General features: G+C 38.7%; 1 pseudogene; it reads right to left on the reverse strand.

The window, feature by feature from the left end:
- Window positions 1-1,994: 1,994 nt before the first annotated feature.
- On the reverse strand, window positions 1,995-10,094 carry LOC112181276 (annotated as a pseudogene).
- Window positions 10,095-19,018: the final 8,924 nt, after the last annotated feature.

Below are 19,018 nucleotides of genomic sequence, written 5' to 3' on the forward strand. Positions count from 1 at the left end.
TACGATGAAAGATTTCTACCATTATATGTTCATAATAATGGATTGAAACTCGATGGCCAACTTGTGGATGACAATGAGTGCAAGAAGAAACAAATTTCTTCTTGTTTGGAGTAATGGACTAATATGTGTGTGTGAAGAAACAAATTTCTTCTTGTTTGGAGTAATGGACTAGTGTGTGTGTGGGGTCATGGTCAATATTAAAATCGGTAAAGAATGAGTCATGAGGGTTGTTTTGCAAACGAAGTGATTGATGATGATGATGTATTCATGTATCCAAGATATATTTTATGGTTTTATAGTCTCTTTTAATATGTTTCAACCAATTTGGTTACTTGCTAATTCTTCATGTGGACTACAATTATTTCAACCGTCATTGACGACGTTGAAGTATGATTTTGAAGATACATTGATTTTTTTTTTTGAATCAAACCCAAATCGGGTGTCAATATATTCATCACAAGTCAGTATAGGCCATTACATACCCTTCCGCATTAGACAAGAAGATAGTGGTAGTACCCACAGTGGTATATATATAGACTCACTCATTAGACAATCAAATACGTAGACATAGCAAGAATCCTTTAGTACTACCCCATAGGCACTAGAGGTACATAGAGTGCACATAAATGCTTAGCTTCCTAATACAAGGAAATTATTGTAATTATATAAATTAAAAAACATAGGGCAAACCACCCTATCCTAAATTAAAAGCCCAAGAGGGCAGCTCAAGAGAAGAGGCCTAGCTCAAGGCCCAGTAGATTAGGGTTGACCCAAGCCCAAACACCATCACCAACACCAATAGCCGCATGCATAGTTTCGGTGCAGTGCCGTCGACCATGCTGTCCTAATCTAAGCCGTCGCAACCACCATAATGAACTCCCCAGAACCACCAAGCCACGCCGCTAGAACAATCTGCCCAGAACCTCCATAGCCACTCCGCCCAGACCACCAAAGCCATGTCGCCACAACGATCCACTTAGAACTGCCATAGCCACACCGCCACTAGTCCTAGAAGTCCCATGACGAAGACACCACCGCAGGTCGTGGAAGTCCCATGAAGAGACGTTGATTGTATCATGAAGATGAGGAGAAAATTTAACCCATAAGTTTTAATTCCAACCTTGTAAAGGCTATGAGTTCAATTCTCACAACATATGTAAGGGTGGGGGTGGCTTAGGGGTTTTTATTTTTATTATTATTATTATTTTTTAACCATAAGAAAATATTTAATTAATATTTCGATATATAAAGCATTTAATTCTTATTTTATTTTTATGGATTCTTCTTTGTTTTATTTTATTTATTAATTAATGAAAAGGGGTATAGATGGAAATTTGATGACAAAAATATATAGGGAATGTGCATTAAGTAATTGAGGGTGTGCATTAAGTAATAGACATTTTCCCTATATAAAACTTCTTTGAACCTCCTTTTGAACCCCGGATTACTTCTAAAAAAAAAAAGAATTCCGAATTAGGTTTTAAACTCCGAATTATTAAGGAATAAATTCCTATTTTTGAAATAAGACCCACTACCATGCTAATTCCTTTCGTTCTATAATACACATATTTGGTGCATGTTAGAATGCATATTCTTAGGTGAGATGCCTGTTATCATCTTGGGTGGTTCTCTTGATGCTTATTGCAATTCGGAGTTAAGATACTATGTCCCGCCCCCCAATGTATTCTACGGTTTCATTAATGGATAAGGTGTAAGGGCCGCTGCACCAGCCCTTTAAAAAAAATAATAATAATAATAATACACATATTTGGAAATCATTTCCCACAAGTAAATGTGCAAGTATATAAGAGGAAGAAAACATGCGCGTCGCGCCCAAAGCTGGGACCCAATGAATTCTGAAAATTGTCGACATTGTATGAGATTCTGAGGTAAACCTTATTTCTACTGTGCAGTTTATCTTATTTCTACTGTGCAGTTTACTTTTCCAGAAAACAAGTATTCCATGTAAATAAGGATTGCATCAAGTACTCTTCAAAAAAGGATTGCATCAAGTACTCAATTATCAATTGTGCACCAACAATAAATGTTCAATACACCAACAACTAGTACTTCTGTCACGATGGTTTTTCAAACGTTTTGGGTTTGGAATTCATCACATTCCTTACGCAATTTGATGCGGATAATTTGCAAGAAGGTTCTTGGAATTCTTCTATTGGTGAGTGTTCGGCTACTTACGTACTGGTAGAGATGTTGGAATTGGACGTTGATGTTGAACGTGCTTCTAGTTTCATTGCAGAAAGAACTATAACTGCTACTACTTCCATCGGGGTCCAATCAATGCAGTCACCTGTGTTCATATATTTCATGGTTCATTATGGTTACAATCCCTGTTAATCTCTCAAACAACTCGAGTCAAGACTAATTTTGTAGATTTGCTGACCTGTTGAAGCTCTGGGATCTCATTGAGTACTCCTTTATGAGTTTAGAAAATAAAGAATCTTCTCTCTCTAGTAGCTTTGCTGGTGTGTCGTATTCTGCAATCCTTCCTGTTTGCACAAAATCATGTGCATGAGTCCTCTAATGTAATGCATGTATATGGTTTCTGATGTTGCCATAGAAGCATGCTTGCATATGTGTGTCTTTGTGCATGTTTATACTTACCGTCACTGAGCACCAAAACGAGATCACTGTCTATAACTGTGTGGATTCTATGAGCTACTGTGACAACTGTTCGGTCTTTGAATTCTTGGCTGATGATCTTCTGTATCACCCCATCAGTTGCAGAATCAATTGATGCTGTTGCTTCATCCAATACCAGAATTCTGCTTTTCTTAAGCAATGCTCTTCCAAGGCAAAGTAACTGTCTTTGACCCGCACTCCAGTTTTCTCCATTTTCCGTCACTGTCATAGTCATACAATTTTTAGCCGCTGTATTGCAAAAAGACCATCATTTCAATATAACAGTCTAAATTAATGTTTCTGACCTGAGGCTTCCAATTTCTCTTCCTTTGCACGCACTAGATCACCTAGCTGACATTTATCTAAAGCCTGAAAATTTGGAAATTTAGTTTCAATAGAAAATGACACTAGCATAACTGATGATTTTGTTGCTCGTTGAAGGAATGAATGTGTGTTTGTCACATGGTTTAGCTCATTACCCCTTGAATGCGGTTAGATTATTTTACCAAGAATAGGTATAGAACTAATAAAAGTATTTCTCCAACACTCAAAATTCCATACAACAAGTCCTGCTTATTAGATAAGAATAATTACCTCCCAAACATCACTGTCAGAGTATTGCTCTAGTGGGTCGAGGTTTCCTCTAACTGTTCCTTCAAACATTGTTGGTTCTTGTGGAATGATGCTGAGTCTTGATCTTAAGTCATGAAGGCCAATTTTGCAAATGTCTAGATCATCAATTAAAATGCTTCCTTCTCTAGGTTCAACTATCCTGAAAAGAGCCTGTATGAGGGTTGATTTCCCACTTCCTGTTCTTCCTACAACACCAACTTTGTTTTTTCCCGGAAATGTACAGTTAATGTTTTTCAGAACAGATGGGAGATGTTCAGCATAACGAATCTGCAAGGCAGTCAAATGCATGTATGATGAGTCTAAGACACTGTTTATTAATTAGGGCATAAACCAAGAGTAAAGCAACAAATGCTGTTTGATGCAATATTGTCTGTGTGCAGTATGAGTTAAAGACCTTCCACATGTCTGATCATTTGGTGTTTATTGTTGAACTGCCTACTATTCAAACTTTTCTATCAGACTTACCTGCAGATTTTTGAAACAAATTGTTCCAACTTGTGGCCAGTTGATTGGTGGCTTGTATTCTTCAATTACAAGAGGTGCTTCACTTGTTAGATTTGAGTACTGCAGAATTCTTTCAACTGAGATCATCTTATTTTCTGCATTGCATATGTTCCATATAATTGAAGCTTGCAAAACATTCAGATTTATTCCATATGTTACCGCCAACCCTGCAATGCCTGTGGGAACAAAAGAAAACAAACCAGTTCTGAATATCTGTTATGTTTATGACTCAAAAGTTTATTTTATCCAAAGCAACTTAGTTTTTCTCATTAAGAAAGAGTGAGGTGCACAGCACAGGGTCATATGAATGAGATACATTCTGAATTTCTGATGTCTGCTCCATGATTTTTCCTAGAAAAATTAGTTCTCCTTGGTGCAAAACAAATGATTATTTACCGCTTCCACCTTCAAGATCATGATGGTACGTGTTTAGTTTCTGTGAATGATGTTGATACTCACTTGGATTAATAACTCCTTCAGGTAGAGTCACCAATAGAACTAATGAGAAGCCAAACACAAAGTTTGAGAGTAGATTTAGTCTGAAAGAAAGCCATTCCATTGCTGACACATTATGAAACCATGGCCTTGAGTGGTTGTCAATAAGACTGAGGTTTGCATTACTAAAGCGTTCCTGTTGATCAAAAGCACGGATTGTTGCCGCTCCTGCCAGAGATTCTGCAAAGTGATGGAGGATCGGAGCCCTTTGTATGCCTGATAGCCGCGCCAGTTCTCTTGCTGTTGGTATGTAATATTGCTGAAGTAATCATCATTATATCTCAAGTCAATAATTGAGAGCAATCGCATTCATCTAGAGTGATAGATATATACACACAGTCACGCACACACATACAATGGTAGACAACATAGTTTCCTTTCATATCATGATTTTTTGGTGCATTTCAAACTAGTTTATTTTTCTGATATCATGTGTTTAGTAGTATTACATGTTCATCATGACTGAGGATTGAAAAATTAATTATTTAAGTTTTATACAAGTCAAGCTTTTCATTATCTTTGAGTTTTCGGCTTTGCCAAGAGAATTTAGTAATCTTCTGTAGATTGCTTATAGGCTGAAAGGAGATAGAAGCCCTTACCTGATACCATATGCAGACTGCAGTTACCGGAATGAATACGATGAATACTTCCCATGCTACTTGTGACATCACTGCAATGGTCCCTAAAATCTGTATTATAGAGAGAGCGCACCAACCTAATTTGATTGCCATTTCCAAATCTAACACACTTTGATCAGTAGATGCCTGCAAAATAAAATAAAGGGCGCTTTTACTTTTTGTAAAACACGCTCGCACGCATGCACGCACACATGCACTCATACACACATATGATTAAAGAATCTAAAACAATCCAGTACCACTCAACTCATATTATAAATCATGGATGTAAGATGTCAAGACCTGTATATAGTGTTTTTGGTACTATCAGACTACTCAGACAGTTATATTTCTATTTGTTGACTAATGAAGTATTTTTCTGTTTGCTTCGTCAGTCTGCTTCCTCCAGTTACTATTTCAATGACATCTGATTAGTACTATCAGAGTCTTACTTTTTGTTCAGAAGTACAGTCAGAGTCTGTGTACAATGAATAATTAGTTTTGTTGTTACTGGTGCCTCTAGAGTAATGTGAACTGAATAACTTACTCGGTTTAAGATTCTTCCAGTTGGGGTTGAATCGAAAAATGCCATTGGTGCTCGGAGTATGCTATGTAGCATATTTGTGAAGAACTTTGTGCTGTTGCAAGTCCTGCTACTGCTATTAGTGATGCTCGCAATAGCACACAAAGTGAACTTCCAATAGCGAGTAGTATATAAGTAAGTAATATGAACTTAATCCCAAATTTTGGCTCCGTCTCAATTGTAGGAGGTGAAGCCATGCCATCCAATAGTTACTAGCTACCTGCAGTACTTGGAATGATGACTGTGCCAAGATTATGACTGGAACTAGCATACCAGCTTTCACAGTTGTCAAATAAGACCAGTAAACTTCTTTTCCAATGACTCCTTTCTCTCTCTCTTCATCTTGAACCAATTTTCCTTCTTTTTCAGTAATCTCTATAGAGAGATTATGCTCTGATTTCTGTCGTGTCTGTGGAAGTTTAGCATTTGATGTGGAATCTGTAGAGGATTCATTGTCAGATGTTGGAGTTTGAGTAGTTCTGCTGCTATTTTCTACTGTTAGGATTGACTCTAGAGCTCGGCTATGAGCACCAACCAAAACTTCAAAGCCTATATTTTGTTTTAGAAGCTCTTCAAAGCTTCCAGCTTGTGCAATTTTTCCATCTTGCATCACCTATAAGAAAAAAAAAAACCATGTTAGTTCTAGTTTGATACAGATTCCACAACTCTAAGAGTCATGGTAGATTCTTAGAATTTGCAACTCCTAAGGTGACTTGACCACAAAGTATACATGTATAAACTTATATAATTTTCTTTTCGCAAAAAAAAAAATATATCATATATAATTTTCACTGGGATCCTGACTAGAGTTTCCTAATATTGCTAGTAGTCTTCTAATCAGAATATAGGCTTCTCTTACAGTAACAAGTATAGCCTTCCAGTCACTGACATTAAGTTTTGTATACTCTCCATAATTCTCTACTTTATAAATGACTAGGTAATAAAGTAAATGCAGGGAAAATTTATCTGTGACTTGCTTACCAGAATTAAGTCGGCTGCTGGGAGAAACTCAACTTGGTGGGTGACATAAAGTGTGGTCTTCTCTTTGAGAATTCCCATCATGCAGTCCTGCAAGGTATAAAAACCATAATAAATTTCAAAATTAAATTGATGATGCTTGAAAGTAGGAGATACTTGATAATAGTATCTACTTTAAAGATGATCATCATAATATCATTTCTAACACAGGAAGTCCAGGTGGACTAACCTCAAAGAGTTGAGTGCCTGTGTGAGCATCAACAGCACTGAAAGGGTCATCTAGTAGATATATATCAGCATCCTGGTAAACTGCACGAGCAATTTGTATCCTTTGTTTCTGTCCTCCGCTCATATTAATTCCTCTTTCTCCTATTTCTGTTAGATCTCCAGAGGAGAACAGCTCAAGATCCTTTTCCAATGCACATGCTTTAACGGTTTTGTCATACTTGACCTTGTCGAATGCATTTCCGAACAGGATATTCTCCCTGATATTTCCTGTCAAAATCCATGGAGATTGAGGAACATAAGCCTTTGTACCGCTGATTTCACTGTCCCTGACAACTTTTGAATTTCTCCAAGTATGCATGAGAGAAGGCTAGACTTCCCTGATCCTACAGCCCCACAAATTGCCACTTTCATACCCCTCCTCACTTTTAAGTGGATTCCATCAAGAGTTGTGCTGCTTGACTCAATATTCCAGCCAAATTTTCCATTTTCTATTTCAATGGAGTTTTCCATCTGATCTTTTGGAATATGCTCAATGGCATCCTGCTGAATTTCTTCTTCCATGAGATATGAAGCTACTCTATCTGCGGAAACTTTTCCCTGTGCAATCACGTTGAGGACATCAGGTAGATTAAATATAGGATCTTGTAACATTCTGAAGGTGGCTAATGCTGATAAAACTCTCCCTGCTGTGAGGTCTATACCCATCAGCATACAAGCCCAGAAAGTCACCACTGAGATAAATGAGGGTGCTCCCAAAAGACAGTAGAGCCAATTGCAAACAGTCTTAGTGACTTCCATAGCCAGTCGTACTCTATTTTCCTCAAGCTTTCTAACTTGTGAAGGAATTGACTGTCCCATGCCTGAAGTTTGATGGTCTTCATGCTTCGAAGAATCTCTGTAGTGGCTTTCATCCTGTTGTCCTTGGCTTCCATGATCCTAGACTGGTATCTTTTCTGAAGATTAGTCATTGGGATATTGCAAAGCAGTACTCCAAAAGTTGCTACTAATGCGCCGAAGGAACCCATGCCTAGATTCGTGTGAAGGATATAGATTGCCAAGGAAATTTGAATAGGCATCATCCATATTATGTTTAAGTACCAAATGAAGTCTGTGATTCTTTGGATATCTACACTCATATAGTTGATGACCTCTCCGCTGTTGTGGCTTTGGTGGGATTGGCTTGATAGATGTAAGCCTTTCTTGAAAATTTGAGATATCAGAGCAGCTCTAAGGCGAAGGCCTAGCTGTCTTGCCCCAAATATCCATTGCCTCTGTGCAATCGTTTCAACCATCTTGGCTCCTAGAAAGGCAACTGCAAGAATGTAGCCACTCCCTGAGCTTCGAGTTTTCTTCTCTGTCAAAAAGTTTACGAAGTCATTAATGAGATATGGTCCAACATATGATGCTACAGCATATAATGCAGCAAACATAGCATTAATTGCTGCTTTCTTCCTGATAAATAAATAAATTGTCTTGTAGATTTCTGGGTTTGTGGTTCCATCTCTCTCCTTAACATGTTTTAGTCTCTCATCATATGAGTGAGACAGATATTCAGCTGAGTCTTTGATGTCAAGAGCTGGGACTTCTTCCTGGTCTAGGGGTTTCTTGATTCCAAGAGAAAACAAGGGGTTGAGCCAAGAGAATGTGATGAGTTGGAGAAGAGTAGCTTTTCCATATGGAGATTGTTGTCTTCCTTCTGTATGTTTATCACCTTTTCCACTGAGAAGTGGTTCGGTGATGCTATCTGGGACGGTAGAGGTTAGTCCTGTCTTCCCTTGTATTGAAATACCAAACAGGCAGGTGGATGCAAGGAGACTCAGGAAGTCAGAATAATCTTGTAATCGAAGCTGGCCATGGTATGTGATTTGGAAATATGTATCAACAGCCACAGAGATGATGGACAAGATAAAGCTGCAAAGCCACCATGCTCTTAATAGCCAAGGGAACTTGATAGACTTGATATTCACAAGCCGGTATACTGCAACTGATGATAGTGCCCATGATACCACTTGCATGCCCTCTGATGAAAATGTGGGAACTTTATGATTGCAGTATGTAAAACTTCCATTTACCAGCAACAGCACCACTATGAAATGAGTACCCATCAGTAAAAGGCAACAAGCTATTGTAGTCTTGTAAAGGGTACTGAATTGCGTGCCAATGCCAGTGCCATTGTTCTCCGTGCTTTGGTCTGTGAACGTAGTTCTTTGTTTGCATATTTGACCCATGATTTTTTGTAAAAAATGCAGTACTAAGATGCCAAGGAAACTAAGTTGCATAACTATGCTGATGTGCTCATACAAGCAGGGAAAGTTTTGCTGGAGCCATTCTGTCTGAAATTCAAGCCGGAAATCTGTCACACATGATAAAATCAAGTTGAGGACTGCTTCTTTCCAATAGCTAGTAACCAAAATCATGATAAGTTTGTAGAAAACTGAATTTTAGTTGTTCTTGACACATAGTAATTTTGTAGAACTGCAAGAACTGTACATCCAAGTTCTGACTAGTTCCTTATGACTATAAGAATTCCTCTATGTAAGCACGTTACAAGTTGCAACTTACAGTTAGAAACTTCTTTAATCTGTACAGTATATGTTTCTGATACATCCTTTACTGACTCGAAAGTTCCACCTCATTTTTTGTATCATATTTTACTATTATTACAAGTATACAATTCTGGGGCCTTTGTGAATCTAACTCAGCAACTACTTACAAAAGTAAACCAAATACTGGTGGATCATTTTCTGTATATCTAGTTACCACATAATTTTGATTAATTCTTTTGCATGTGTAAGAGTACTTGGACACCAATAGCTATCATATTGAAGCTAGCTAAGATATGATCGATCACAAGGGTCCCTCAATAAAAATTATAAATTTACATTGTATTTCATTTTCTTGTGATGAATTTATATATGATGCAAATTAATGTTCTAATTAGAAGGTTGAAAAAAGGACATAAGGCACCTTGACCAAGAAGAAGACGAAGAAGAAAACATCACAATTATAGAATTGTACCTCAAGGAAAACCTCATTCTGTACAGAATCAGAAAAAAAAGGAATGAATGAAACCGAACTACTTGGCCTTTGTTGATATCACCAAAAGTTGGGAACAAGAACTACAGCTAGAAAGGCAAGAAAAAGACCAGGAAGTAAAGCTGATCAAAATTTAACATAGTTCCTCTACTTTTAAAGCAAAATACACCCTCTTTCGTCACGCCTGTAAATATATAAGTTTTGTTTTAAGAGATGAAAATATGAGTTAAAGCTTACTCATTGCTCTGCGTCTCTCCAGCTTGTACCTTCAGCCACCCTCCTTCTAGTTTTGCTGACTTCAGGATTCCCAGACTAATTATATGATGAGTCCTCCTGGGATTTTTTCCCAAGAAGAGATTGGAATGTACTAAGAAAATGAATATATGCATAAGTTTAAGATTACTTAATACTAGAAATTTTAGGCCTTTTGTCTTTTAAATTTGGGTTAAATATTATTTACTCCCTGAACTTTCAATGAAAAAACAGTTCAGTCCCTGCCTTTTCAATTTCACACGTTTACTCCCTCCATCTCTCAATTTTGAACCAATAGGTCCATTCCGTCAAAAAACTCTATTAAAATGTTTATTATACTCTCAATTCATCTTTTTTTTTTTCTTAATTTATTTTTTTTATCTTTTTTTTTCCTTTTCTGTTTATCTCTTTTTCTTCCACCTCTCTTCTCCTTCAACATCAAAATTTCTAAAGCGACCAAATCAATCCGAAACACAAAACTCTCTTCATCTGTCCAATCAAAAAAGAAAAAAAAAACAAAACAAAACAAAGAGAAAAAATCTTTTCACAACAAATTAATTAATTAATTAAAAAATTTGAGGGTAGAATAGACATTTTTGGTCGGAGAATAACAAATTGGACCTATTAGTCCAAAATTGAGAGATGAGGGAGTAAATGTGTGAAATTGAAAAGGCAGGGATTGAATTGTTTTTTCCCTGAAAGTTCAGGGAGTAAACAGTATTTAACCCTTTAAATTTTTAGGGGTTTGGGATCCAAGGGAAAAAGTCACAAACAGTACCCCAATTTAAAGTCATTCTACGCTTTGGTACCTCATTTTCTAAATATATCACTTTGATACCTCAACTTATTATTTATGCATAAGATTCATACACGCTGTTAATAACACCGTTAACTCAAGTGTTATGTAGCTTTTTGCTATGGGTATTTTCGTCAATTTATATTTTCCCACCAAAAATTCCAGGGGAGATGATCTAAAATTCCTTTCTTTTTGCTGAAAATAAATCTGTCATTAAGGAAAATATTATATTTGGTTTATGGAAGATCAATTTAAGTTATTGTACTAGAATTTTTGACTTATTGTTATGATCCCAGGAAACATAATAATTAAAATGAGAAGAGGTGAGAGATTTATTGTTTTCAGCCTGCTAATTCACAAATAGAGAGTGATTTGGATAAGATCAAATTGTCTGCTAGCTTTATTAATTGTTGATTCTATATCATCTTATTTTAGCTCTTCAAATGTAATTTGTTGGGTAGATACTAAGTTTCTTTCAAGAGCACCCCAAATCGAAAACCCAAAAAACTGACAGAAGCAAACACAAAAATCCAATGGAACAGGGATGAGATTCAAGATACTAACCTCAAAGATGAAAGCTTTGGTAAGATCGAAGTCGCCTGTCTTCACTACAGATGACCATACTTCAAAGGCAGATAACCTCACGGAATCATAGCAATCTTCTGCTCGGAACTCAAGGCGAAGCTTGAAGACGATGATACTAGGTAAAAAGTACAAAGTGACAAACCTCCAGGTTTTCCCTCTCTTTTATGTCAACATCAAATTAATCTAGGCTGTCCGCTGAAAAACCACATTGCATAACAACCGTACACGTGCCCCACAAGCGCACTTACTCTTCGGATTAACCGAGGCAACGCCTCGGTTACAAAATCAATAATTACTCGTATTAATGACGAGGTGATGGGCGTGCTGAAGAGACGTTATCGCACACGATAATCCAATACATGTAGGCCATGTGTCGGGCACCATCACACGAAGCGTCTGTCCAAGGTAACCATTGAAAAAGAAAATCGACAGTCATTGGAACACTCGGCGAGATAGTCTCCGCTAGCGGAACTTCTCCCTTTTCATCTTGCAAGCGAGATAGTCTCCGCTAAGCTCAACTCCGCTAGCGGAACTTCTCTCTTTTCATGTTGCAAGCGAGAAAGTCTCCGCTAAGCGCAACTCCGCTAGCGGAACTTCTCTCTTTTCATCTTGCAAGCGAGATAGTCTCCGCTAAGCGCAACTTCTCTCTATCCATCTTGCAAGCGAGATAGTCTCTGCTAAGCGCAACTCCACTAGCGGAACTTCTCTCTTTCCATCTTGCAAGCGAGATAGTCTCCGCTAAGCGCAACTCCGCTAGCGGAATTTCTCTCTTTCCATCTTGCAAACAAGATAATCGCCGCTAAACGCAACTCCGCTAGCGGAACTTGTCCCTCAAAACCTGGGAAGACCGTCACCGCTGACCGCAAAGCCATGCACCAGGCTGCCGCCAGACAAGTCCTCGCGACATTTCTGGCCATTTATCATCAACGGAGGGAATTCCGCCAGAGGCAATTCCCGAGGCAATGCCTCACTTTGACAACGACCGCAACGCGGTGTTGCAGTCAAAACATGGTCTTCCGGGACAAGTAGGGAGATGCGTCAACAGTCTTCGAAGGCCCTGACCAGGCATGTTGACCCCCGCCACTTGGGTATCAAAGATTGGATTCGCTACCTAACACCCTCTGCTCCGCGCAGCTCCCCTCAGCAAACAATACACCAGCCAAACAGAGGTCTATCTTAGCCGGGTAGGGGGGACTCCCTGGGGGACCTAGCAAGGGCCCACCCGAAAGGGTACAAAGTGTTTGCTCAGTAAGTCCATGGTTGACAACGCACTGACGCTAATTATGCTCTTGCAAGACTAGCAGAAGTAACGCTTCGAACTGCTATGCAACTCCCCAACCAAGATTGCCCTCCTTGACTGGGAACTTGGGGGACTTGTACTTACATGAGCATTTGCAAGCATAATTAGCTATAATGAGCCATACTCATGATACTGCCAGCGGTACCAACTACCGCCAACTGTGTGACCTACGAAAGCACAGCCAAACAGGCTACCGCCTGAGCCCCGGCTCGCCCCAGATCACGGCTGACGCGCCGCGCCAAGTTAGCATCAGTAGCTTCAGAAGCTAGGGACTAAAGCACATCAGTCCCACATCGAAAGCATGGAGAAGATCAGTTCCCTCCTCACCTATAAAAGGTCATCTCCTCTCTCCTCATTAACTACGCAAGTAATACTTACCTACTGTTACTTTGTCAACACAAATACATTGACTAACTTAGGCATCGGAGAAGTGAAGACCGCCCAGCGCGGTCTCCCTCTGACCCCCTCTGTATTTCATTTCACAAGTAGAGGAAACTCTGAGTATCACAGGTAGCAGTCTGCCCATCGGATCAGCGTTAACAAAGGTTTAGCAACCGCTAAACTTTAAGCATTAACGTGTACCAATGCCCAATGAATCCACACCTATAGCATGGTTCATTGTCAACTCTTTCCTTTTGCATCTTTTTTCCACGATCCCCATGTCCCTTTCCACGTGGTGCATTGTTGCCACTTGGGTATGGATCAGCACGTCTAAACCCCCTTGCATTGGAGTTCTTTCCACCTTTCATTTTTCCATAATTAGCCTCAGGAATTTTCTTTGCCCAGTGGGCCTGGCATTGTTGTTCAAGAGAACCTCATTATGTCTCTCAGCCACTTGCAGTAGGCTGATCAGCTTATTGAAAGCTGTGATTCTTTTGTTGTCATACTCCAGCCTATACTGGTCCGCTAGTATAAATGCTGAAGTAGGAAAGGTGGAAAGAGTCTTGTAGATCATATCATCTTCTGTGATTTCCCTTCCATAGAAATTGAGACGTGCCTTTAGGCGCAACATGTCATTGTTGAAGTCATTGACCCTTTTGTAGTCAAGCAAGCGGATTCCATTCCACTGAACGGCCAGTTCTGGGAGCAAAATGTCATGAATGTTCCCAAACCTCCCTTAAGGGCATCCCACAATTCTTTGGGTGTCTTCAACTGAAGGTACTCCCAGCGTAGGCTAGGATCAATATGTCGCCTCAGAAACATTAAGGCATTTGCTTTCACCTTATTAGATGGTTCATCATCTTTGGGGTTGGTAATGGTGGCAGTGTAGTTTTGCCACAAAGGCAGTTTCTAAATCGGAAATCCAACTGTGGTACTCAAGTCCTTCTGAGTCCAAGATGTCAAATTCAAGTCGAGTTGGATCAGCCATTTACATAAACAAGAGAGAAGATATAAATTACGCAGTCATAAAGACATCCATGTAAATTATTTCCAAAAATGTGAATTAGATTTCAAGACCAAGATTCGTAATGGTCACATTTTTTTCTTTCGATGCTATGTGAAAATGCTTTATCACAGTAAGTGTGTATGGATAATGCGCATGAATTTTCATTATCATGGCAAAACGGAATTGATATGTTGCATTATAAAAATAATCATAGCACATTTACATATAGCATATAAAAATAAACTACATGGCATGCTCAAATTTCACAAATATACAACAAATTATATATTACACATAATCATAGCAAGAATATATCATGCATAAAATCACAAAACATGCTTAAGATTTCAAAATAAAAACATAAGCAAGAAAATATAAAGCATGCTTAAACATAAATAACAAGGCATGAAAAAAAATAAATCAATATTATCTAATTAAACATGCTCAAAAGTTCTAATTATAAACAATTAATTATACCATAATATGAAATTAAATAAATAAAAGAGAACATACTTGGTTTGGAGAAAATAAAACAATCCTAGCGCACGCGCGTGTTGATGCAGGCGTGCGTAACGATGTTTTCGGGCTTGAGAAAAAATTGGACTTCTTCCTTTCTCTTATTAGCAGTGGGCCACGAGGCCTTGTTTTTTTTTTCTTCTTTTTTTTCTCTGGGCTGCAGGCCCGTTTTTTTTTCCTCTGTTCTGGGCCGCAGAGGCCTGATTTTCTTTTTCTTTGTCTGGGCCGCACGGCCTGTTCTTTCTTTTTCTTTTTTCTTTTTTTGTTTGGCCCGCAGTTTTTCTTTTGTGGACCGGGTCACAGGTTTTTTTTTTGGGCCGAGTTATTCTTTTTTTTTTCACTGTTTTTTTTTCTGCGGGCCTCAAGGCTTTTTTTTTTTTTTCTTTCTCTTTCCTTCTTCTTCTGCGTCTTCTTCTTCTTCCTTTGGTTGTTTCTTGCAGGTGCTGAGGTCGTGTACCGCTGCAGGCAGGCTGCAGTTGGGATGAAAGGCGAGGCTGGGTGTTGATCTGGCCTGCTGTGGGAGGCTGCAAGGCGCAGGGCAAGGCTGAGGCCCGTTTGCTACAAGGCACAAGGCCGAACGCACGTTGCAGGCAGGCGGGGAGGCGTGCACGGGCCAAGAGTGCGTGGCTGAGAGGCGGGATCTGCAGCGCGGGCTGGGTGCAAGTCGCGCAGGTGCGAAAGGGAGAGCCGAGGTTGCTAGAGGCCGGGGCTGGGTCAGGAGGGAAGGGCCGCTGGAGAAGTGGCTAATATTTTTTTTTTTTTTGGGTTGCGGCAGAAAGGAAAGGAAGAGAGTTTTTTTTTCCTCTTCTAGGGTTTGGGGTTTTTTTTTCCGACTGGAAGAAGAAAGAAACTAGAAATTGGCTATTGACTCTGAGCGTGCTGATAACGTGTAAAAGTAAAATGCAATTGGAATTGGTCTACTCATTTCATTTCATGGTCCCTTTATATAGGGATAGAATTACAATGGAAATATCGATTACATTAATGATACTAAATGCTGATTGAGCTGTGATTGTAATTCCTTGATTCCCTCCTCGTCAGTAGCTTTGAAGAAGGCACATAATGTGCTTTTCCTTTAACAAATTACATATTAATTGACTTAGGGATTAGCTTATGAGAGCTTCTATTGGGACCTCCAAATCTGCTCACTTGACCTCACTCTATTATGAATTATTAAATGACATATATAACCTATTATAAAATGACTATTAAGGACAATAATTATACCAAAAAAATATTTATTTATTTTATGTAGACTTTCCAATTCAATAATATTAGATTGTATTCCTTATTATTTTCCTTATCTATTTTCATTTTCCAATTTCACTACATACTCATTAAAGCATTCATATATGTATATATAATATATAATATATAATATAATAGGAGTTAAAATATGATTAAAATCATGTGACATAAAAATGTATGATATATATGTTGAACGCATATTGGTGAGGGAAAACAAAATAAATCCTGTTATGATTTATGACCTAAATCTAAGTCAATCCATCATATTTGCTAAAAATAAAAAAATAAAAAATAAATATAAATAATTAATCATGTGGTACAAAAAATACAGAAAAAAAAACATTAAAAAATGAATGATTTTTTTTTTTTTGCACAGCTAAAATAGATAAAAAAAAACATAATAGTTCATGGCATTTTCTTATTGATTGGACATTAATTTTTAAAACTCAAGTTTGATTAAGAAAAGTATATTTAGTTAAGATTTATAGAGTGATTAAATCATTGAAATGACCAAATTTTTTATTTTAAAGATAATAATTTGTTTGAAAATTCTATAGTGAGGTTATTTGAGGAAGTTTAGTGAGGTTTAGTGAGTAAATTTAGTATTTGAAAATTTGATAAGAGGTGTAAAAAGCATAGAGGTCAAGTGAGTAAATTTGGAGGTTCCAATAAAAAACTCTTAGCTTATTTCTAGTGTTTTAGATATAATTATAAGCATAAAAATGCGTATACGGAATACCTCCTTTCTCCATAACATGATCAAAGTACGGAGATTACAAAAGCCTTTGGTGTCTATTAGGGTTGGAAATGTGTTACTTCAGGACCCGGATTTAATTGAGAGCCATGTGGTTCAGCATTACACTGATGCTTTCACTAAGGACCCTAACATTGTTGATACGGGTCTAGTGGAAAGGGTGATTTCCAATGTTATCACTTTGGAGGAGAACTCTTCACTTACTGCTATCCCTAGTTCCGAGGAAATTGCAGAATCGGTCTTGAAGATGGATGGTTTTAGTGCCCCAGGGCCAGATGGGTTTGGAGGATGTTTCTTTCAACGTTGTTGGGGTGTGGTTGCTACTGATGTGATTGCAGCGGTTCAATCTTTCTTTGCTTCGGGTTGTATTGCACCAAATTTTAACTCCAGTCTTATTATTTGATTCCAAAGAAAGAGGATGCAGAGGGGCTTACTGACTTTAGACCTCTGGCTCTCGCAAACTTTGTCTTTAAGGTGATCACTAAAATCCTTGCTGACCAATTAAGCCCAGTGGCTATGAGAATTGTGTCACCAAGCCTGAGTGCATTTATCAAGGGAAGATCTATTGCTGATTCCATCATTTTGACATCGGAGTGTATGAACTTATTGGACAGGAAGTGTGAAGGGGGCAATGTTGCTATTAAACTGGATATCAGTAAGGCTTTTGATACCTTAGATTGGAAGTTTTTACTCAGGGTTCTGAGATCCTTCGGCTTTTTCTCTACCTTCGTGAATTGGATTCACAACATCCTTCTTTCAGCTAAACTTTCTGTGTCAGTGAATGGGACTCCTTGTGGATTCTTCAGTTGTTCTAGAGGAGTTCGGCAAGGAGACCCACTATCCCCTCTGCTCTTTTGCCTTGCAGAAGATGTTCTCAGCAGGGGCTTATCCAGACTAGTTAGCAGGGGTAAAATTAGGTGTATTGCTGCTCCTAAAAAGCTTCATCCTCCTTCTAATGTCCTGTATGCAAATGATGTGATGATATTCATGCAAGGGAATTCTAGAGGGTTACGGTCGCTGAACAAATTTCTTCAGGAATATGTAGCGAACTCAGGTCAGGTGGTTAATAAAGCCAAATCATCTGTTTATTTGGGAAGGCATGCCAGACCCAGGGCGTCAGTGATTAAACGTATTCTTGGCATCAGAGAAGGTATTGTGCCTTTCAATTACTTTGGGGTTCCGATATTTTTTGGGAGTCCCAGGGCATCATATTTCAGGGCCATCGCAGACCGGGCAAGATGCAAATTGAGTGCTTGGAAGGGCATGCAGCTTTCACAGGCAGCGCGTCTACAACTTATTTCTTCGGTCATCCAAAGTCTATTTGTTTATAGCTTTAATGTTTACCATTGGCCACGTGCTTTGCTCAAAAAAGTTCAGTTTTGGATGCGCAACTTTTATTGGTCTGGGGACCCTCTTAGAAAGGGAGCTGCTTTGATTTCTTGGAAGAACTGTTGTCTGCCTAAGGATTGTGGAGGGCTTGGATTAAAAAATATTTTCACTTTGAACAGAGCTCTTCTTCTTCGGAGATGCTGGGATATGGTGACAGGTTCTTCCGATTCTTCGATATTTCTGCGGGATAGATTCTTAAAGAAGAATTTAGACACGTTCTCTTATTATCAAAGATCATCTATTTGGACCGGCTTGAAGAAGTTGTGGCCAACTCTGGTTTTTAACCTGAGATGGCAAGTGGGTGATGGCAGGAGCATCCATTTCTGGAAAGACAATTAGCTTGGAGGTTCATTGGTAGATAGCTTGAATATCAATCCTTCTTTCTGGCCTTATCTTCGTGACCGCGTTTGTGACTATATTGTGCAGAAACGTTGGGTTCTGCCAAATGAGTTCCTTGAGAATTTTCCAGAAGTTTCAGAAGACATTCTAAAGACTGAAATTCCAGCTATTGACATGGATGACACTGTCCTTTGGCCTACTACCTCTGCCGGATCCTTGAATACGGCAGCAGCTTATTCTTTTCTCACTGGTCCTAGTACATCACTTGAGTGGGGTAAGGCTATTTGGCACAAAGCAGTGCAGCCCAGGAAAAGCATTGTATGTTGGAAGGTTTTCCATCTTAAGATCATGGTTGACGAGGTACTGCAGAGAAGAGGTAAGATCCTTTGCTCCCAATGTTCTTTTTGCTGCTATAATGTGGAATCGGTCTCTCACCTATTTCTTAACTGTCCTTCGCTTGGGGAGTTGTGGACATGGTTGTTTGATATATTTCGACTGCAGCGCTCAGTTGGATTAACCTTACAGGGAATTTTTGATTCGAATATGATGAACCAATTACCGGTGGCTTCTAAATTATTATGGAGGCTAGCAGTTTGCAATATATTTTGGTGCATTTGGACTGAACGGAACAAAATAAGGTTTGATGGTAGGGTTTTTGAATTCCGGAGATTTAAACAGTTCTTCATTAATTCTTTTAAGGAATCGGCGATGTGCTACTTTGCTCCTTGTGGTCGTATT

This window comes from Rosa chinensis, unplaced genomic scaffold, assembly GCF_002994745.2.
Source record: "Rosa chinensis cultivar Old Blush unplaced genomic scaffold, RchiOBHm-V2 RchiOBHmChr0c20, whole genome shotgun sequence".
Lineage (NCBI taxonomy): Eukaryota > Viridiplantae > Streptophyta > Magnoliopsida > Rosales > Rosaceae > Rosa > Rosa chinensis.